This window comes from Neocloeon triangulifer, unplaced genomic scaffold (genome assembly GCF_031216515.1).
Source record: "Neocloeon triangulifer isolate White Clay Creek 2 clone unplaced genomic scaffold, ASM3121651v1 ptg000008l, whole genome shotgun sequence".
Lineage (NCBI taxonomy): Eukaryota > Metazoa > Arthropoda > Insecta > Ephemeroptera > Baetidae > Neocloeon > Neocloeon triangulifer.
The window spans coordinates 2022575-2046956 of NW_026775550.1; the positions used below are offsets into that span (position 1 = coordinate 2022575).

The 24382-nt window shown below is 33.6% G+C and overlaps 1 protein-coding gene across 1 annotated transcript in view; it reads left to right on the plus strand.

The window, feature by feature from the left end:
* Positions 1-24382, plus strand: part of LOC132194628 (chaoptin) — a 189842-nt gene that overhangs the window by 126229 nt on the left and 39231 nt on the right. The window lies entirely within an intron of this gene.

The following is a 24382-nucleotide window of genomic DNA, read 5'->3' on the forward strand; positions in this document are numbered from 1 at the left end:
GATGAAAATGTTTACCAAGGGTGACATGAAAAACGTTTTTTGAGACTTCAAAGGAGTTCCTTTGCTCAGGAAATGAAACAAACGTCTCAAGATATTGCAAAAAATGAGTGATTGGATGCGGAATTGGAAAAATGATTGCTCTAAAAAAAGACACTTGTATGACCAAATAAATACTTTTCTATTGCTTGAAATTGGTCACAGATGTTGATTTATCGCAGTTTGCTACATAGTATTGTTAATTTTATTAATAATCAAACTTTAATTGTTAAACTTTTTCGAGACATTTAATATTTTAAAAACAATGGAACGAAATGTAAGATAGAAGAAACTTAGCCCGAACTAAATAATCAAAGTTTCTTTAACACATTTAGAGGATTTTCAATACCTCAGCTTTGATAGATATTCGTGGAAAGACCGTAAAATTTAATACCTGCGATTTCACCGTCGACAATCTCGTACTCAATAAAGCTATTAATATATATTCAAAGCAACGGTCCAGCCAGCGAGCTAAAAGCAAAGATACATAACACACGTAAAATATCTGGTTCTCATTATCAGCAGGCGCCGGCCGCTCTCTGAGGAGCATTAATAAAACCAGAGACGCGCAGATATAAAATAATGCAAAATTAAGTACCCGATAGGGCAAAGTAAAACGACGACGACGACAAGTTATCAGCGCCGTAAAAAGGGCGTAGCTCCTTATTATGTGGAATACAACCTGTCCGTGACTCGGCCGCAGCCACTCTCAGGTACAAGACCGCATTCCTGCACCCTGCGCTGCAAAACTGGTCGCCAACCATTATATCCGCTCAATTATTTTTTACGCTCAGTCTAATTGCGACGTACCTCAACATTAGAGATGACGGCCAAAGAATTCAATTGTTTTCATTTATCACAAAATTTATTTTCGGAATGAATTATTCAAATTGGAGCAAATAAATGCTATGATTATTGAAAATTTGCACATATTTTAACAAAATTTATATACTTATTCTAATTTCTTAAGATTTGAAATCATAATTTTACTTATATTTAGCTAATTTTTTTTTTAACTCATATTTATTTATTTACTGACGTAAATAAATGTTATTTGTAATAAAAAAAAAAAAAACAGTATTCACGATAGATTTTATCCTTTCTTTCGTTTACCTTTTTTACAAAATGGTTAAATTTTCAAATCAAAATAATTGTTTTAAGAAATAAAATAAATTGCAGACATGCAAAGAGAAGAAAAAAGTTCCGGTTTTCCTCCAAAATTTTGTATAGATGTGAAGGAAATTTTAGATATTATAAGAAAAATTCACCATAAATTGTTCAATTTAATTTAAAATTATTTATCTTTTTTGCCTTAAATAGACGTTTTGAATCTATTTTTTGATAAATACAAATCTAGTTTAATTCCTTTCATGCACCATTTCAGTCCTGGGTATTGATCCTCTCAATTTTTTGTGCTACTTTCCGTTTTAACGTCGAAAATAGCTTACGTTGCCGTACTATTTCATGGCAAAACGAAATTTACCATTTTCCCGTCTGTTTGCTCAACTCTTTTTTATTTTCGGCTCGGCAAGGATTACTTATTTACGAAAAGTCCACAAAGACTATGCGTTGGTAAAAAGTCTCCTTTCGCAAAAAGCAGCAGCCTGCTCTGTGTGTCACTTTAGGTTTCGTATAAATTTTTACCTGGTTCGTGCACGGCAGTCCGCGAGCCAAAAAAAATGTTATGAAATATCTCTTGCTTGCCTTTCGCGAAAGTGAGCAAACGAAAAAAAGTACGGCTGACACAGACTGACAGAACAACAAGTTTCGCATTCACAAATGTGTTTAGCGGCAGGCAAGGTAGAGGAATTTTTAGCGAATCAACATAAATTAAAATGTCACTTAGCAGGAGGTAGGAAAAAATTCATGTCACTGTTCACGCATAACGCTAAAAAACATTCGCAAGACTGAATATAAAATTAGATTTTGTTTAAAAAAAATTGCGTGAAAATCAAAATCTCCCATGGCCCAACCATACATTATTTTTATATGCAAAATAACAAAATAAGCTACAACTCTGATTTAACAAATAAATATAAAATTTTATAAAATTTATTAAAATATAAAAACATAATAATATAAAATTATTTTTCCTTTTTTGATTGTATTTTTAGTAGATTATATGTTTAATTAATTTTTAATTATAAAGTAAAATTCTGAATTATAATTAAACAATTTTTTTTAAATAAAAGGTGTCTAAAATTGCAAATTGAATATGATACATATATATTTGTTGCAGACTGACTTAATGAAAGACTATATTTAAAAATTATAGTGATAAAAATCTTGCATCTTAATCTCTAACCGTGTTATGGTATTTTTCTGTTATAATAAAAAATATTATCCAGCTATCCATATCAAATTATGAAAAATTGAAACTGTTGCAAAGAAAAATGAAAAAAAAAAATAATATTGGACAACTGACCCCAGAATGTGACCTGCGGTCTGCCTGTACTTTTGTCCTGTCCAAACTAAAACTAAGTGGGAGGAATTCATAAGAAAATAAAAATAAAATGAGGAAACTTTAATTTCTTCGCAACGAGGTTCACCTGGTTTCAATTTTTTCATGAAATCCACCTCTAGTGTTACCATTCAATTTATATCAAATTAATAACATTTAATTATAATATACTCGTGACTTAATAATTTTAGCTGGAATATCTGAAAAATTCAAAAGTTCAGTGAATTGAATTGGAAAACCATCATTATTTGTTAGTTGTTAATATAAAAAACGTATAATTTTATTATACATATTAAAACGGGAAAGTATTCAATGGAAAGATATTAAAATTTCTCAAAAAAAAGTAAAAAACAAGTAAGAAAATTATGTTCAAAATTAACTTATTTTTACGAATGCATCAAGTGCAACCAAATCTAATAATATTTTTATTCTTTTGTTGCAGGTTGGTGAACAAATATCCTAGAATAAGATCGACTGGAGTCCCCTTTTGAATTTCAGCAGCCAAAATAGCCCCCACCGGGTAAGGAATTTATTCATTTGGGCAACTCCATAAAACGAAATTAGTTCAGGGGGAAGCGATTTGGAAAAAAAACCACAGCAGTCGGTCGGTCGGTCGGTCGGTCGCATTTCATTCGCTGCAGCATGTTGCTGTTTGGCGCACATGCGAAAATAAATCATTCATGCAGCGAGTCGGGATATTTTGTGACACGCGGGGCTCCGTTTCCTGCCGCGCGTTCAGAATTCGTTTGATTAAATATTCATTCGCACACGACACTACTTTTATTATATATGTGGCGTGACTTTGGGCGCCACGCGCTGCTGAACATCAATTTTTTCCGTTCTCACTCCGCAGAGTACATGAAATTTTTTGTGCACTCCGCAAATGAAACGAGATGGAGTTGAAAAAGCGCACTTTTTTGTTCTTTGACCGTTATGTGACCGGCACGGCCAATTTCGCATCGGTCTCTTTGTGTGTTTTCCACTTCATGGAAAACGAGCCAGGGAATAAGGCAAATTATTGATCTTTCTCTTCTCTCGGTACAGTTTGAGCCGCGCGTGGAAATGGCAGCAGTTGGGAAAAGAAAGCCTTTGATGTTGCATGCGAAACATCATTCCCAGAACGCGCCGCCTATTAAATTATGAACGCTTCGCCGGTCACATGATTTAATTTCGTGATATGGAAAAATGCAGAGTTCCGATTCGCTTCCTTTTATAGATAGATATTGCTGCAGCATTGTTTACGCCGTCAAAGGTTGAACGCTTTTTATCATCAGCCGCCGCGTTATTTAAATGGATATTAATAACGAGAGGGCCAATCGAAGCCGTCAATCTCTCTCAGGCGCCGACAAATTGTGGGAGGCGAAAACGAAATTAATTTACTGCAGATAAAAACAATTATGCTGTAAATTCCCTTTGAAAATATATAACCGTAAAGATAATTTGTGTTTGAGAATGAAAACAAATCAATGGAAGCTTTAAATAAAAATACGATTCCAACTTAGATAAAATAAAATAACAAACTCCAAAATTCTGCTCTTATCAAATCAACTTGAATTTTATTCAGAGAGGATTTGGATTATTTCTCAAAAATGTTGATTCTTAACTTTTTGCCAATTTCAAACACAAAAATATTATAATAGTCAAATTTAATTAAAACTCAAAACACATCCGGGGCCGTTCACAAATGATTTAAGATAAATTGGACAGATTTTTTTTGTTACGAGCACCACTCTGATTTTTAGATATGTTGTTAGGGTTGATGAGAAACTACTTTGACCAAATTTTTAGACCAAAATATTTATTACTTTTTGAAATATTCGGGTTTTTTGAAAAACTCAAAAATGCTTATATCTTTGCTCCTCTTAGTTTTAGAGAAATTTGGTTTTCACTATAGTAGGTAACTTTTTATTTTGAACAATTTTGCTGTTGACCAAATTGCCATAGGTCAAAGGTCAAGGTCATTAAAATGCATTTTTAGTTTTTGAGGTCATTTTTCTCAAAGAAGCGTATTTTTGATATTTTTTTAGCAAATGCAAAAAATGTAGCCCGCGAAATTCTACATCTGATCCGAAATATTTGCGATGGCGTATATCTTAGTTTTTTAGTTATTTTAATTTAAAATTAAAAAGATGCGTTTTTCCGATATGCGGTATTTTGACATTTTTCTGTTATATTATTTCTAAGCAGCCTAGAGCAATGCGGTTTTCACTACTAGACCTATTTTTTAATTTTGAACAACTTTTCCGTTGACAAAAAATACCTAGGTCAAAGGTCAAGGTCAGTAAAATGCATTTTTAATTTTCTAGGTCAATTTTCTCAAAGAAGCGTATCTCAGATTTTTTCCGCAATATAGAAAAAAATGTTGCCCATGAAATTCTACATCTGGTTGGAAAAATTCAGAATGGCGTTATTTTTAGTTTTAAAGATATTTTAATCAATATTTAAAAAGTTCGTTTCCGTATATAATATTCTGACCCTTTTTGCCTTTTTTTTTATTCTTATTGAAATATCTTTTAATCTAAAAATAATGCCATTCTGAATTTTTCCTACCAGATGTAGAATTTCATGGGCAACATTTTTTTCTATATTGCGGAAAAAATCTGAGATACGCTTCTTTGAGAAAATTGACCTAGAAAATTAAAAATGCATTTTACTGACCTTGACCTTTGACCTAGGTATTTTTTGTCAACGGAAAAGTTGTTCAAAATTAAAAAATAGGTCTAGTAGTGAAAACCGCATTGCTCTAGGCTGCTTAGAAATAATATAACAGAAAAATGTCAAAATACCGCATATCGGAAAAACGCATCTTTTTAATTTTAAATTAAAATAACTAAAAAACTAAGATATACGCCATCGCAAATATTTCGGACCAGATGTAGAATTTCGCGGGCTACATTTTTTGCATTTGCTAAAAAAATATCAAAAATACGCTTCTTTGAGAAAAATGACCTCAAAAACTAAAAATGCATTTTAATGACCTTGACCTTTGACCTAGGGCAATTTGGTCAACAGCAAAATTGTTCAAAATAAAAAGTTACCTACTATAGTGAAAACCAAATTTCTCTAAAACTAAGAGGAGCAAAGATATAAGCATTTTTGAGTTTTTCAAAAAACCCGAATATTTCAAAAAGTAATAAATATTTTGGTCTAAAAATTTGGTCAAAGTAGTTTCTCATCAACCCTAACAACATATCTAAAAATCAGAGTGGTGCTCGTAACAAAAAAAATCTGTCCAATTTATCTTAAATCATTCGTGAACGGCCCCAATGGACAAAACCACCGTAAATCAGAAATTCAAATTCTGGTGTATTAATAAATGGGCTTGGGAAATTTTGTGTGTGGAAAGAATAAATTCCAATTAATTTTAATTCCGTGAAGTTCATTAATAATTTGCAAAGATATGATTTCCAATGACCAAACGATTCCATAGAAAATTGAAATTTACAGCTCAATGTCTCCAAAAAAAAATCGACACGGTCTTTTATAAAAATTTAAATAGAATCAAAGCTAACTTAATTTTAATTCCTAACACTGCTTTGCATTAATTACAACAAATTAAATTGAATTTACTCAAAACATTAAGCTACTTTTAGTATAATTTTAACTAAGGATTCTAAAATTAGAGGAAAATTTCAAAACAAATGACATTTTTATCAAAAATGCAAGTAAAAACTATTATTAATTTAAATATCAGGGTTTTGAAACATTCATGAATATATTTTTTGTTTTTAGAAATTAAAATGGGGGTTAAAACTAGAAATAAATTATATTAATTTCTAACTTAAATTTCTAATAAAACTGAAAACCTGCATCAAAAGCACGAGGAAATTCTTATGTCAATATAATTACTTGCTTAAATGTTCGTCCCAGAAGTGTATTTCCAGTTATCTCTCATTTTTATTGGCATTCGAGCGCAGCTAACCACTTTTAAAACATGCATGGACCGCAAGATAACCCACGCATAATTAGCAATCGCGGTCATGCGAATTAATATCGCCAGCGCGGCCCTCGGGGAGCCACAGACCGGAACAAAATTGGCTGCGCGTGGGGTTAAAAAGCGGGCGTCGCCTCTGTATTTGTTTCTGTTGCCGCTTTTTGGCGATTATATTAAAACGAATTGTTTTCCCCGGGATCACCTTTTGTGTTCGCCCGCACCGCCATCCAACGCTAACGAGTTTGGAAAAATATGTACCGCGGACATTGCGTTGCATCGGCCCGTAACACTTAATGACTATTATTATTGCCGTCGATTTTCGGACACACAACGGCGCTCATGAATAATTGAACGGACGCTCTAAACTTTTTTTTTTAAAGCGCGCACGGTTTTTTATTGCCAATCGAAGTAAATAAAAGTTTTATATTGCAAGTCGCAGGTTACTTTGGAATAAATGTATAAAATTTATTTTTGTTTCATGTGCTGTTGATTTGCAGAACAATGAGCTATGAAATTCTGAATGACTTGTTCTCGCTCCCTTTTATGTATTCGCGCTCAACCAGAATTTATGCGCCTGGACGCTTTTATTGCCTGGATTAAAAGGAAAGTTTATTTTGTGCGTCAAGCATGTAAAGTTTATAAAAATGATATAAAAAAAATGGCAAAGCCTTTAATCTGTGAGGCCGCTGAGAACTCGATTTTTAAACGATATATTTACGAGAACAATTTGCGTGGGTATTAAGTGTTTTTATGAGCCTCAATCTATACTTCTAGAATAAAATTTCTCCTGTGCAATTTGCTGTTAATTTATTTTGTTATTTATTAATATTTTGCTTACTGAAAATTCGCAAGTTATTAAATAGAATATGGAAATGAAGAAATCGGGCTTTTCCTTGTTGTAGAAATTGTTTTTATTAAAAAAAACTAATGCTTCTACCAGTTTCGGTTCTTCTATTCGTCAACGAGCAGCGCGGTGGCTCATGAAATAGGGTCGCAGACCGTGACCGAAACTGGTAGAGCTAATTTTTTTTTTGTTTTTTTGTAAAAAAAAAAAACAATTTTACAGCGCTTTAGAAAAATTATCTCCTCGAGTGTCAAATTCCTCAAACAAATATATATAATAGTAATTATAGTTCTAAAATATAATATATTTTTATTTTCATTAATAATTTTAATATTATCAACAATAAGACATTTTGACAATTAATTTTTTAATTTTATTATTATAATTAATTTATCTACATTTGAATTATTGTAATGGTTGGTTTTATTCATCTGGAGATTTTATTTGTTGAAAACAATATTTTTAAAATAATATATTAAAATTTCTTTAATATATTAAATCTTATGCTGCAAATTTGAAGTTTAATTGAATATCACATACTAAAATGAATAAATGTCATGTTTTCGAACTCTAAATAAATTATGAATGAATTACATCATTAGTATTCTAAATGGGAGTTATTCTGAATTGGCTAGCTTGGCCTTATTTGATAGTTCGTATTGAAATAAAATCCTAAATGGAATTAAAAACTAAAAACTTGGTACAAAATTGATGCTGGATAAGAATAGTGAGATGTGATTGTAAAATCAGGTGTCACGGTAGGGAGCGTGAAATCAGTCCTAATGACGCGAGTTTTGCAGTCTGGCGGCGTTTCGGTCATTACACAGCATCTGCCCGAATCCAAACGGCGATCATCATCCTTCCTTCTCCGCCACTTTTCGATTCCCCGCAGGAATCACTGTTTATTATATTTTTTTACGGCGAAAAAAGCATTATATATTTTTTTGATAACAGACAGTGAGAGCAGGAAAAAGAAAGAAAACCCACAGGAAGAGAAACAGAAATCTCGCTAACGTCCACTTGAGCTGTTTTTCTTTCCTTCGCCGGGGTCAAAGTGTATTTTATTCCATTTGGCCGGTGGCGGGCTGGACGCTTTGTTGTGCCGCTCGGACGATAAATCAATAATGACCCTCGCGAAGTCAGGTGTTTGGCGAACAGGTACGCACGGCACTTGCCGAGTATAAAGTGCAGTGGGCGAAAGTGTATCTAGAAAGGCCTGGCCGTGCCTCATCCTATTAAAGCAGGTAAAGTTCCGAATCTCGGGGGAAATCACAATGATAGAGACGCCGCCGCCGCTGCTGAGTGCGCTCTGGAAATACACGCGCCGCTTTGATAAAAAAAAAAAAAACACGCAGTCCCGTTTAATGGCTTGCATTTTAAATTACATTATGCCGGCGATTGAGTGCGGAGCTGTATTTAGGAAATCACGGCCCGTTTCCATTATTTATTTTGACCCTTTCAAACTGCTCCCCGCGAGCGATTCAAACTTTTTCCGGTTTTCAAAAAGGTTTTCGAGCGGTTTTGAATAATTGATTTTTGCCAAAACAAACTTTTGTGGGCTGGATTTAAAATGAAGCTTTGATGCGTTTGCGATTCCAAAGTTAAATAGTCAATTATTAATGAAAATCTTGACATGAAAAAATATAAAATAATTGAAGTTGATTAGTTACTAGACCAATTGATCGCCTTTACATAGAATTAAGTTAGAAGTTAAGCGAGGGAAAAAAAATTAAATTTTTGTTGTTTTATAATTATTCAAGAAAAGATACAGACATCCTAGTACGTTTTTGCTCTGCTCATTAATTTATATCAAACTCCAAATAATGTGAATTGTGAATGTATCAATATAAAAATAAAAAAGCACAGATGTTTCTCCTACAAATTAAGACTTACATTTAAAGCGATTTTAAGCTTATAAATTTATCAAGCCAATAGATAATAAGCATTTGTTACTCTTTATGTTAGTTATAAACAAATCAGCAAAGACACTAAAATAATGATAGTAACTATTTAAAATTAATTTTAACATTTATATATTGTGTAAATACATTAAAATTTTAAAATGTTTTTAAACAAAATTAAGTATTTAAAAGGGCAATAACACTATTAAATAAATATCGAACTAAATTTAATTAGTTGTGTAGCTACATATTTATATTTGAGAGTAGCAACATTTTTGCTACAATTATATTTTCTAAAGTAATTTTTAATAGTTTCATTAATATGGTTCAAGTTGAAATTTTTAAAATTTAATTATATTTCAATTCAAATTTCTTAAAATGGATCTATTTTGAAATTACACAATTTTTAATGCAAATTGGCTGGCTGTCCTATTATTTTTATTTGAAGATTTAGACACTTTTCAGTGTTCACAATTTCCAATGCGTACATCGGCGTAATCTCATTGAATAATATAAAAATTAGTTTTTTGTATAAATCAATCAGTCGTGCAATCTAAATCCAGCTATTCATGATAAACATCAAAATAGAAAAAAATTTAAATGCACAAAAAACTCAAAAGTTTTATAAATATCCTGAATTATTAATTCCAGTCCACCAATTGCTGATAGGTTTCTACTTAGTTTTGGAAAAAAAAACAGATAATACTAATTTTTTTTTCAAACAGACTAAATAAACAACAAATAACTGTATTTAGAAAAAAAGAAACATAATATTTATCGGCTAATTACAAAACCAAACAAATCGCCTTTGATAAAAGCTTCAGTTTGATTTTCATCGCCGAAGTTGGCACCTCCAAGTTTGCTTTATATAACGCGAAAAGTTGCTCTCTCTCGCCTTATCATCATTTCTCTCACAAAGACTGGTGCAAAAACAGAGGTTTGGAAACAGAGAGGATATCGATTTTGCCTTAATTAAGAGAGTAGCCGGGCATATTGAATCATCTCGCAAAAAGAGTCGCGGCCAAAGTTTCGACCCGGCTTTATTATACAAACTCATGAAATTCATGAGCGCTAATTTGGGCCAATCCCGCAGTGGGCGTGAACACAAAAGTTTCGTTTCGCGGCGGCACCTTTCCTCCTTTGTGCCGCCACGAAATTCCCGTATCGATCACAAAAACGGCGCTCTTTCTACATTTTTAAACGGCCGATTTTACTTTTAAATGACGGCGAGTGCCATTTGAATTTCAGCATTCTGAATTTAATATCGCGCGCCTCTCTTTCTCTCTCCGCGACCGCCTTTCAAAGAGACGGAATAAAAATCGCTGGCGCGCAGTAAAAGAGCGGATTTGCATTTTAATCCTGCGTGTTGACAAGGTTGCTTGCTCTCTTTATGCGTCGTCCCAAAACGACCCCTCCGCAGAGCACAGAAAATATTATTCCTGCGCGGCGAAAATCGCACGCGCTTCATTGAGAATTCCATCACTTGCCGCGGCGCCTTTCAAAGTGTGTGTTTGCCTGTTGAGGCAACTTTATGCGCACAGGAATGTTTTCGCTCTTCAAATGCAATCAAAGGGCAGAAGCGTCAAATTCAAACTTTTAATGGCTCCACCCACACTTCAGACTTTTGGAACTCTCCTAGGAACATTTACCGAGAGACTCCGTAGAAAAGTTATTTCGGATTCATGAACAAACTTACTTTTTTTTAACTTACAAGAAGATATAAAAGAATAAGATTGAAGAAGCAATAATATAAATAAATAATTTTAAGGTAAAATGTTAGCATTCAATTTTTTTATGTGAGATTATTCCATGCTACAAATCCTGTAGAAGGCAATTTTATAAAAATTGCTTTTTCATCATCATCAAAATATTGCTTTTTAAAAGCGCAAAAAAAAGTTTTTCACCGCGGAAGAGAGTTCAAAAAAATTAACATTTAACTATAAAAATTAAATTTTTTTAGAGTGATTTGTTGCGAAAGTGCGAAGAAACTAAATAATTGAATTGTGGAGCTTTTTCCACCCATCCGTTTTATTATTAATTTTTTTTTTCATATTAGTTGCAGGTTTTAGAGTGAAATAAATTAATTAACTCCAGCCTCATTTAAAGTTAAATTGAAGAATCAAATATATTTTTGCACGTTTTTTGTTTGTTCTGAGCTAATTTTCACAAAGTAGAAGAATAAACCAATGAAATGGATCCATTACTTCAAATCCTATGACAAAATAATTATTTTTCTTGTTTTTTTAGGAGTTGACATGTAAAATTTACTAATTTCTATCAGCAAATTAAACAAAACATCAACACACAATATTTGTAAGTAATTGAAGCAATGAAAACTTCTTGAATTTCACAAGTTGCCAGAAATGTCTCTCCTAACACCAGGACACGCAATTCGGGAGCTTTAATTTGTCCTTTCCTCATACAATTATTTCCTTCTGGTTCGCCGCAGCACGCATTGTGAATTACAAATTTATTATGTGAGCATATATTTTTGTTTTGATGTGTTCATTAAAAGAGAGTTGGGGTGGCAATTGTGCCGGCAGATTTCAATCGCCGTTTCCCAGAACGACCTGCTCGGTCGTGCACACTTCTTATTCACATACATTCGTGAATGGCGACGGAAATGAACGCAATAACAAAAATGGCTACCAAGTGTTGCGCAACTACATAGTTTTCGGCAGGGCGAGGCACGACCGGAGGCGTTCAACCGTCCTCGACCGCCAGTGAAATGGTCTCTCTGTCTAGTTTCCAATTGTAGAGAGAGAGGAGGTGGAGAATTACATTTGCCCGATTGTGACATTCAAATGTTCTGCTGTTTGAAAATTAGGTGGTGGTGGGTTGTCTGGAACAGTAACGGGCTCTGACCTTTTGAGGGTAGAAATTTTGAAAATTAATTTACGAAAAGTGAATCTAATTTTTTTTTCATCAAATGCAGAATAAAATTATTTAATTTCTGTCTTGTTAAATTGATTTAATTTATTTTTGTCTCTTTTGTTATAATTATTCCTGATATTCAGATGGATAAAAATTAAATTCGCGTCAAAACAGTCGTCAACATGAACTGCCGATGATAATTAATTATTTATAAACCTTTGTATGCTCTGAACTGGATGTTCCAAGAAAATTTATAATTTCAAAATCTACAATTAAAAATTAATAATAATAAGTGTTAGATTCTAATAAGTACAAAAAAAAACAATAAATTATTAATTTAAAGTCTATTTACAAATAAAAATAAAATAAAGAAAAATACTAAAATTAAATAATTTTATTTATCAAAAAATTGTAAATAAAAAATTGTAAACATTTAAATAAAATTATTTTGTTTAAACTGAAAAAAATTAACTTGTTTTTTGGCAATTTACAAATGAATGTATAAATTTATAAGCAAAATTTTAAAAAAAGCTTGCCAAAGAACTTGTAAGAATTTCTGATGACTTCTGTCCTTTTCCTCTCATTATTTGTTATTCCGGCAAAAGTTTCGCTCAAAGCCAGAAGTTTGCAACAAGCAAAGTCTTGCCCATTTTTTTGCCCCGGCCAAAGGTAAACCTCGTTTGCTACAGCTCGTTATACGTATTTGCAAGCGACTCGCATAATGGCTCGTGCTCTGCACACGATAACATCACATAATTCGCTCGCTCGCTCTCGGCTCGAGAGTGTATTATTATAATGCTCGCAGGCCGTTACAATGAAAGATACACCGAGTGGATGCTCGTCGCGCGAACGAGCGAGTGTTACGGCGGCATTATAAATTACTGCAATTCCGCCGCCGGTTTTTATGACCGGCGCCGCGAAAAAAGACATTCTAGCTGCGGCTGCCACACACTACATTTATTACCCGTGTTACATCTTCTCTCGCCGCCGAGTTATCTTTCATTTCGTAAGAGAGGATAACTGCAAAAACGCTCCTCCTTATTGTGAAACAACGGCACCCCCACCCCTCACACCGTCCACGGCTAATTACACCTTTTGTTGTTATCCCCGGCTGAGACATAAAGCCGCCCCGGATCAATTCTGTCTTATGGCGACGCACGTGAAATCGCCACTTTGCCGCCCAAGAGGCTACGAAAATGACGCGAGAAACGAGAGAGGATTTGCCGGGAGCGCCTTTGGCTTCTTGCGTAGGCAATCCGCCCGACGGCCATGATCTAACGGTTGCAGAAGTTTTATTTATAATAATAGTTTAATTTATTCAATAATATTAATATAGAACAATATTTAAATCTTATTTATGTAACTATATTTATTTAAGTAAATAAAATTTATTGTTTTTAATTATAATTATTATACTTTATAGGCATTATTTTTTTTAATGGGACCCACTTTTGGCATGGGGTCGGCGGATCTTGTTGAAAATTGGTAGTTTGGTTGCCCTTAGGGTGTAGACAAATAGTTTAGAAGGATTTTTGAAAATTCTCAAAATTGCCTATTTTACAGGGGCTCAAAGTTGGGGATTTTTAAAAAAGGTGTTTTCGAAAATCAAAAATATCTCAGCTCCTGCTGCAGATAGCGCATGTGTGTATATAAACAAAGTTGTAGGAAATTAGACGCCCTACAACTTTGCAATAGTAACCAAGGTCATAGGTCAAAGTTCTGGGTCAACTTTTTAAGCTTGAATTTTTTGATGCGCCACTTAAGTACCTAGTACATAAAAATTTTTGATTCCATTATAGCCAAAAGTTGCTCTAGTTGGTAGTCAACAACATATTAAAAATTGGCGAGACTATTTTTTTCTGTTTTCGAGATATTTTAGGTCAAAAGCAGAAAAACGTGGTTTTCCGAGCATTTTCCTACACAAATCAACATTTAACCGCCCGTAACTTTTTTCCTGCTAAAGTTACGCAAAAATGTAAATGACAAAAAATGATTGCCTTGACCTGTTCTTTCAAACCATGTATCGCACATAGTGACCAGGTCACAAAAGGTCATTGACCTCGGTGACCTGTGACCTTTCCAAAAATATTTGCTGGAAATGTTTCACCTCAATGAAAAGAAACATTAGAGTATCTGAAATTCAGGTTTGCACTTGCAAGGTCACAGGTCACCGAGGTCAATGACCTTTTGTGACCTGGTCACTATGTGCGATACATGGTTTGAAAGAACAGGTCAAGGCAATCATTTTTTGTCATTATACATTTTTGCGTAACTTTAGCAGGAAAAAAGTTACGGGCAGTTAAATGTTGATTTGTGTAGGAAAATGCTCGGAAAACCACGTTTTTCTGCGTTTGACCTGAAATATCTCGAAAACGGAAAAAAACAGTCTCGCCAATTTTTATTATGTTGTTGACTACCAACTAGAGCAACTTTTGGCTATAATGGAATCAAAAATTTTTATGTACTAGGTACTTAAGTGGCGCATCAAAAAATTCAAGCTTAAAAAGTTGACCCAGAACTTTGACCTATGACCTTGGTTACTATTGCAAAGTTGTAGGGCGTCTAATTTCCTACAACTTTGTTTATATACACACATCCGCTATCTGCAGCAGGAGCTGAGATATTTTTGATTTTCGAAAACACCTTTTTTAAAAATCCCCAACTTTGAGCCCCTGTAAAATAGGCAATTTTGAGAATTTTAAAAAATCCTTCTAAACTATTTGTCTACACCCTAAGGGCAACCAAACTACCAATTTTCAACAAGATCCGCCGACCCCATGCCAAAAGTGGGTCCCATTAAAAAAAATAATGCCTATATAATATTCATTACTTTCAATTTAAATATTAGATGATATTAGATCATATTTCTTTAAATTGTGTTTCAAATAGTTATTATAAAATTTAAAATATATAATAAATTGATTCTGCAATAATCATCTGATATTGAAGTAATCTCAACTAGAGATATTGTTCTTTCATTTGATAAGTTTTCTTGTAAAAATAAATATATTGATACAATTTTTCATTAATTATAATTAAATGTTCTTATAATCAATAATGTTTATTAAAATAGTCAAAAATATGACAACAAGAAAGATTCTTTAAGAGGAGCTTGTGTTTTCTGCACTGAAAATATGTTTTTGACACGCTCAACGCATCTTATTTTGAGATCAAGATAACGATTGATATCAAATTGAGAGGCTTGCAATTGATTTAAGTGACACTGTCTAATTATTATTTTTAAGAAAAACAATTTTTATAAATTCCCTTAAAAGTTAGTTCCCCCGAATCATAAAATTTTCTATAATTTGTCAATGTTATTGCTAAGGTATAAAATTGTCATCATCAAAATTATTTGAGCAGTTTTTTGTCTAAAACATGCGTTTTCTTTCATTGCATCGGTGCTTTTGGAGCAAAGCGTCCCCGGGGAAAAAAACCAGTCTAATCTTTCTATGTGTCGGGCGCTCATTGTAGTTGTAAAAAGTGGCAGAAAAATTTAATGAGACTGCCATGCGCACACAATATGTGATTAAAGAGAACAATGCCGGCAGCTTTTTCCATCGCAGAGTGAATTCGCGTGCAATCTCTCTGGTCGGAAATTACGAAACCTCGCGCAGGCCAGGTTTATTACTTTTAAATTGGACAAAAGTGAAAAATGGGGCGCAAGCATAGAAATTATATACGAGTGTGAGCAGCAGCGACCGTCAGAACGCACGACGTCTTCCGTGCTCCGAAAAACACACCTTTCTTTTCTCTCTCTCTCGCGGCAGATTCGATATAACGAGCGGCGCAAACTTTATTATTTCGCTGCGGAGAGAAAGAGAAGAGAAATAACAAGTCTCGCGTACACATATAGGAAAAAACCAACCGCATCAGACAAACAAGATTGAAGGAAAACAAAGGGAAGATGAAAGAGGGTCAAGTAGAGCTGCCATTATTCGCCCGGCGCCCAAATATAAATGCGCCTCGCCCCGTTATATATATAATTTTTTTCCTCCCCCGGGACGAGCAAAGGTGGTGCCTCGGTCGAAAATAATGAGTTGGGAAATGAAAAAGTAGTGCCCTGATCAAAAGAAAAGTTTTGCGCCAAGATACGTCTTGCTCTGCAGAACTTGCGCGGCAAAAGTTTTAATAAGACTGAATCCGATTTGGAAATTGTGTTTTTCTGAATGTGCTGCTGGCGCGTGCAGTTTACTCTGGAAATTTCCATTATGCCTGCCGTAAACAATTACGTATACACATCGTGTGCAAATTGAAAAGTTTGCCGAGGAAAGTTGAAATTGTCTCCAGAGGTCGTTTTACTCACTGGAAAGTAGACTCTGCGCAAACTAACAACTCGCTTTAATTGCGACACTGCATAATTGCGATGAAGTTCAAGTAAACGTCTCTCCTTTCTTGCCATAATTTTAAACCATAACTAATCTCAAGTCTAAATTCAGAGTCATATATTAATAAAAAAGTTCCCTTTTAATAATTTGCTGAATTCAATATGACCTTTGAACCTCAATTTAATTGGAACGTGTTTCTTTGAAACAACAAACAGTGAAAAAGCTTATTTAAAAAGAAAAAAGAGAAAAAGGAGAATTCAAAGCAAATTCAAGAGAGATTTATTTAGGAAATTTTGTTGGTTCGAATTTGCAATATTTTTTAATTTTTGCTAGTATAAAAAAATAATCTCTTTAAACATTTGTTTGAAAAAGTTGACACTCGAGGAGATGATCATGGAATTGAAAAAATCATGTTATTCCTCGTTGCAAAAAAAAAATAGTTTTTTGCATTTAGGAGCAGCCCGATTTCTTCATTTCTAATTTTACACAGTTAAAAATTTAGCGAATATAGGAGACCATTCTTTACCTGCTAAACAAATTATGCAAACTCTTTAAAAGTGTCATTTTTTTTTTTTTTAAATGTTAAAGATAAAACTGATTTGCTTGTTACTTTATATTATCATTTGTTATTAAATTTATTTTTGTTATACTATTAAATGCTATATTTTTTTTTAAATTAATAATACAATATTTTCATAATATTCATTGAAGAAAATCCTCAAATTTTTGAAATAAATTAATATACTTTTTTATAATGTCTGAACCTACAATAAAATTTAGAAGTTTACATTTCAATGATAAATTGAATTGCTGTATGGTACACTAATTCTCATGCTATCATATTTTCACGATAAGATTTTATTTTTGATTTAAATTTCTCCTATTAAATTAATCATATTAATTTGTTCAAGACAAGTACTTTTAATTAATGCTTGGTAAAATATATCTTGTACCTCTCTTTCGCTAAAAAATGTTCCTAAATAATAAAATAATTAGAATACTTGTAAAAAAATTTGGAAACAATTTACAATGTAACTCACTTTTGCCTTAAAAATACCTAGGATTTCTAACATCCGAACCAAAAATAGTTTTTTACTCAATTTCATCATTCTACAGCAATCGTTTTGAAAAAAAGCTGCAATGAAGTTTGCAGCAGGTTGACTCTCCTGCTCTCTAGGTCGAGACTTCCTCGTGGGTGCCGAAAGCTCCATATTTCACTTTTGTCTTCTCCGCGCGCTGCGAATTCCTCTCGTCATCTTCCCGAAAGCAGGCGCTGCGAGCAATTTATTAGCCAGAAGAAATAATTCACCCCGTGCGCTGGCGTTTAATTTACAACATCTCGGCTGCGGCCGGGCCCCGCCGATATGCTATACTGTGAGAGCGCGCCAGCTGATGAAACAATATTGCGACGAGAGAAGCAGCCGAGCACAAACACGAGTCGGCGGCTAAGAAAACTAGCGATCCGCATAGCCGAGTTATAGATTCGTCTGCTTGCGCGCCGCAAAATAATGAAAATGCCACCGCAAATGGCCCAGCTTGATCCAGCCACGGCTTTACTCAACTTTGTCGCAAACTTTCGCCCCCGCAGTTCAACTTTTGCAAATTAGACTGACGGTGACGAGGGTGGAGCGGTCGTAATTATGCGTGGGAGCTTTTTACGTCCATTTTTTTCCTCTCTTCCCAACCGCGAAAAGAGAGCCGTGTAATGACTAATGAAATGGAAATGAATTTGCACTCGACCTGAAAATAATGTAAATTTTTCTCAATGTCAAACTTTGTTATTTTGAACCTTTGAAATAAAAAAAGAAGAAAAATGAAAATTTCACCGTTTCTTAACAAATATAAAGAATTGATTGAATTTTTCTGATAACGATTGCGAGCAGAAAAAATTTACCTTTTATACTTTCATCGGTTTTTTTTTTCAAAAACATGCCAAAATTAAGTGATGGAATTTAACATTAAATGTTATAAATAATTTGTAGACAGTGAACAAAACCTAGCTTTGATGTCGTTGAAAACAATTTGTATTTTTATTTAAAACAAAAACTTCTCTGACAGTTTCGGTCACGGTTTACAACCCTATTTCATGAGCAAGATAAGGAAAATACATAAAAAATATCAGCAAATTGAAAAAAAACCTCTTAAGAAAAATCGCTTGTCCATGATCGTCAAACAAATTATTTTATTAATTAATTCTTACAATTCTCCTTACCATTTGAATGGAATATGAATTAATAATCTGTGAAAACTAAAACCATCAAGACAGATATTTTTCATAATTTCAAAATGTTTTGATTTCGACTCTGAGAGATATATAAAAATTTTGTAATAAAAAAAACAACAACCAGACATTTTAATTATAATTTAAAATTGGGCAATTAAAATTAAATTTTTATTTTTCTGTGTTCATCCTATTGTTTCAATCAAATTGTTTACTTTCAAATTTTTTAAAATTGAATTTTGGACACAAAAAACACCATCAGAAGTAAAAATTGTAAAGAAAATTAATAATTTTTCAGCTTGAAGTGGTTATTTAACTTCACCCTAGGCTGGCCACGTGTCATTCCATTACTCACCGCAAATTTCGCTTTGGCCAGGTATGAGACTCCTGGTCGTGTAAAATTGAAAGCGGCGCCGAATTTCACGCGTTGTCGCGCACCACACCGCGCACAATTCGTTCGCCGACAGTCGAAGCATAAAGTGGTGCTTGTGCCGCCGCCATTATACGGCACAAGCAATAAACACCGCAAAAAGGCAGCAAAAAATATCAGCTCGATCGGGTCTCAGATGCCGTATAATTGGAAACACGAGAAAGTGCCAGAAAATGGAGGCTTGTATGTATTTTTAGAAGAGCAAACGAATTGCGGCAATGCTGTATTTTTCCAGCAGACAAATTCCCTCTTCTCGTTCCAGCAGCTGCATAAAAAGTTTTGAGTTATCGTCGACGCGCGCTTGCAGCCCAGAGAAATAAAGAACGGGCGGCGAACGTGTTTTCTCCTCGATTCCGAATGCACCGGGCAAGACCGGTGAAATATTGCATTTTGTGCGCAAAGTTGGTGTGGGGGACCAAATGAAATTGCTCCATTTGTCTAATGGTGACAGGCATTTTGGAATCGCAGAATGTAATAACTGACGTGAGAATTTGTTATTGCCTGAACAATTTGGCAGGGAAAAAATTGAATTTAAATAATATAATAATTTAAAAGTTAAAACTCTATTTTGACTTCGTTGAAAATTTAATTTAATCAGATAATATATGTAGTATGGCGGAGTCGTGCAAGTATAATATAATGATAATTTTATATATTATGAAAATTTATTTAAATATACTTTACTTTTAAAGCATTAAATTCAAATTTAGTTTTGTTATTTGGTACCATATAGTTATATTAAAATGCATAATTTTTTATATATATATATTTTTTTAAATTTTTTTATATCGTAACAATTTTTTGAAAATAGGTTAATTTTTACAAAGAGAGATTTTTATTTTGTTAGGTTAGATTGCAATTACTTTTTTTTAAAATTATATTTTTGCGCAAAGCTACACGGTTCACATGTAAAAATTAATACTAGAACTACAATTGGACTGCAGGTATACGCACACGAGTTATAACATTTCTATTCATAAAATATTAATCTGGAAATTATTGGAGAAAATCAAATGAATGAATGAGATTTATTAAACACCACAGGTGTACAACAATATAACCCACAGAACATGAAACATATATACAAATATTTTGCAACTATTTTACATCTGAAGCCTCTCGGAGACTCATTTTCTTTTACGAACAAGATTTTATGTGGTACTGAGAGCAAGGTTCATTACAAAATTTGCAAATACAATCAGACAGTGCATTAAAATGAAAGTTATTGCTACTACAAAATAAATGATGAAACCCGTGACAAGCAAATCTCGTAAAACATGTCTATCTTTGAATTGAGCACCTTTCCATGCAAAATTATGCAACGTTTCTACTTCAAAGAATTCGCTGGATATATTAAGTTTATTTAGTTGCTGTTCATCATAGAATTTTTCAAAAATAAGTGTGCTAGGTACAGAAAATTTCTCTTTTAAATCTGATAATGAGCATAAAATAAGCATAAATATAGCATTATGTAAAAATATAACACAAAAAATATCATCCCCTCTATAATTATTCTGTATAATAGCTCATAAAATGAGAGTATTTATTATTAAATATATCTGTATTAAAGAGAAAAGTGAATCGCCCTTGTGCAGCATAGATATTAGGATATTTATCGAATAAAAAACAAAAATTAATGGGTCAGAATCCAACTTTTTAATTTGAAAGTTTTATGTGTGTTTTTCATCACATATTGCAAGAATTGTCTACATATACTTTTTTATTCTGTATTAGACCACGTGTCAAATCATTTCTTTTTTTAACTACAAAGTCATTTATTTGCAAAAGATCAATTTCCACTTATAAACTAACAAATTGAACACGAAATGCGACCAAACATGCTGAACCGCAAGACCGAAACGCGAGGGATATCGCAGCTGTTTGAGTGACGTGCACATAATTTGGAGGCGCGGAAAAATTCGCGGTTCGTCTCGCAATTCCCAACTCTATGCGCGGTGGCGCATAAAAATTCATAAATTCCGTGTGTGCGCTGACAGTGATTTATTTCTCTCGCGGCACTTTTGCGCGAGAAATGCTCGCCAATTTACGCGGGTCGGGGGCCAAAAGGGCCGCGTAATCATTTGTACACATGCAATCACGGGGGTTCAGAAATAAATTAGCTGCTGGACGGAACAAATTATACGACGAGCGTGTCGCTTTTTTTCGCCATTGAAAAGAACGAGCGACGCATAACTCGGAGAGAGAGCACGATGAATTATTCATCGCGGTCGGAATTGGCCGCTGGCAAGAGAGAGAAACAAACACAAAGGGGTGCAAAATAATAACTGGATGTGTTGGTTGTTGTGCGCCGGAACAATAGTGTGTGCTTTGTAATGCGCGCCGTGGCCAAAGCATTACAGCGGTTTTCAATTAGGTGCTCAATCACATCGGGCTGCAGGGATTTGCGCCGCACAATAACAAAACGATGATGATGAATCCACCCAACTCACTTTCTTGTTCGTGGCCGGCCAAGTAGTCTCTGCAGTTTGACATTAATTACGCCACCTCATGCTTTTTGTCTCAAAGAGGATTAATTAAAACGGCCAGACTGGCGTGCTGACGAGAGAGGCTTTTTTCTACCGCAAACCCAAAAACGGTGAAATTGAAATTGGATTAACAGCCACCACGACGGTTTTTGGTCTGGGTTAATTAATTATTAATTGAGGAAAACTCATTCTGTTTTTCACTTTAGTGGGGTTTTAATAAGTAATTGTTAAATGGCTAATTAAATAATCTACTTTTTTGGAAACGGAAAGTAGATCTAGAATGGTTGACTAACTCAAATATTGATTACAAAATTTTATTTTTAACACTTTTATCAAATATTTTAAATGTAATACCTTTAATTAAATATTTTAGCAACTTAAAAAAAAAATGAATATAAATTAGTTCCAAAAATTATTTAATTAAATTTAAAAGTTATTTTTATTTTTAAAGTTTTTTTGCACATTTTGTTATTATTAGGAATAAATTTGAATATTATATTATTTTTTAATTAAATTGTGGCGGAATTTTTAATTAATAAATAAATGTTCCATAAAAATTGTTATCAAATTTATATGATAAATAACATTCTTAAAGTCTGTTGATAGGACAATCTTTTCCTAATCTATGATTAAAAGTTCCTGATTGTGAGATACTAAAAATTTTAAAAGAGCAAAATCGTTAATTCCTGATTCCAAAAGTCGGCGGTTTTTACGTAAACAATTTTCACATGTTTCATACATGAAATAAAGACCTCTCGGAAAAGTGAAGCAACGAGCGCGAGTTTACATCGTTTATGCATGAATTCGCGCACGAGCTCGGAAATGATCCCTCTCTTGCTTTCACACACACTCACTCAGCGGCACAGTATCATATATTGTTCGCCTGTTACTCCCAATTTATTCCGAGTCGGTTACGCCGTCGTCAAGTTGCTCGCGAAACACGTCAGCCGGATTTTTCACTCTTGTTAAACGCATGCTCCTGAAAAAATCAGGAAAAAGTGAAGAGAAATCGTTACTTTTAACAAGAGTTTATTTTTTATGAAGGTATTATAAACATTGATATTGCGAAATAGGCTTGTTTTTCAAAAACAAGGGAGATGACGAAAGGTCGATCAATTTCATTCAATTGTTAGTTGGAAATGAAGAGATCGGGTTTTTCCTCGTTGCGAAAATTGTTTTTATTAAAAAACAAGTGGCGTGGAAAAAAATTCAAAACGAGGAAAATAGCCCAATCTCTTCATTTCCTGGAGTGTCAATTTCTTCAATCAAATTCATTTTAGTTGATCTTACATTTAATTTATAATAATAATGTGCTGTTACAGAATTTAATCTGTAATGGATTGTTTAATTATTCCAGAATTAATTCAATGAAGGCTAATTTTACTATCATTAATGCGAGTTAATTAATTAGTTTTTTTACAACTATTTCGAGGTACCTGAAGAATTTTTCATTTGGAAGTAAACATGCAAAATCTAGGTAATGGAATGTAATTAATTAATATAATTTGATTATGTATTACTAAACTTTTGTAGCTAAAAACCATTTATTGTGCAATGTCCTATCAAAAATTATGATAAATAATATCGAAATAAAAAATTTAAAATAAATTAAAAGATATTAAATATATTAAAAAATAATGCTTAAACTATTATTCTATTTAAAATTTTATATTTATAAATATAGATTTAACACTTTTATTTATTTGTTTATTAAAACCTGTGCTCACATTGCGTTGCAAAATGAAGCTCGAGTGCATCTGATATCCTTCACGTGTGTATTTCGCAACGAAGCGAGAATGAATTTAAATCGCATGCGCATAAAAATGGGTATTAAGTGACTTTTCATCTGCATTTCCCCGGTGGCCGTTGGTCGGCGCGAGTTTAATACAATTTAGTTAGTTCAGCACGAGGCTTAATTATATAGTACACACCAAGAGCGAACCAACTAACTCTCTTGGAGCGCCACGTGATACTTTCGTGTGCAGTTTGTTTAATAATGCTTCCGCAAATGAATCCCCACCGGATCAAACGGCGTGTGTGCGAGTTTTATTGCGACCCAAAAGAACAAATAATGCCACCGCCGCCGCCTTCGACCTGCACCTTCATTACCTGGCAAAATAACGAGCGGCCTCGCCGGTTATTACCGCCCCGCTGGCTGGTGTTACATTATTGGTAAAACTTTTGATTTACGCTCCGGCCAGGCGAGGCGCGAAATATGCCCCAGAAAGCGGTGGCCATTTATTTCCACGGGAAATGAGAGGGTCAAAGTACGGGGGGCGTTTTTGCCACAAAAGAAGAAGCGGGCCGGGGACCGAAATGTCACGAGAGGCCTTATCGCCCATTATAAATTTCTTTCCTAGCCAATTTGAAAGTGCAAATCTGGAGAAATCTCGCCTCGAAATCGCGACCGCACGGCACTCGAGGGGAAACTTAAAGCTTCCATTTCCGCTACCGAAATATGTTCTCTTCTAATCGGATGGATGCGGTGCTTTCCACTTTGCAGTACATAGATTATGTTTTGTAAAATTCAGAGTTGAATCAAAAAGCATTCTAAAATTTTACTATACTTTTTGCTATTTGTTAAGCTTCTAAATTAAACAAAACATTTAATTATTCACTTTCCCTTTCTATCTTAAAAAAATTGAGTGTTTTTAATTGTCAACCGATCTTGCATGAACAATTTTGCACAAAAGGATAATTCAGTTCATTTAATTTTATGGACATATCATATTTCCTCTACTAAATAATAAAAAGTCCACAAATTCTTCAATTGATCAATTATTACGACACAAAGTATTTGAATATTCTGATCGTTTGTAAAAACGTTGATTTTCAAAAAGGATTTTGTAAGCCTCGTTTTATATATA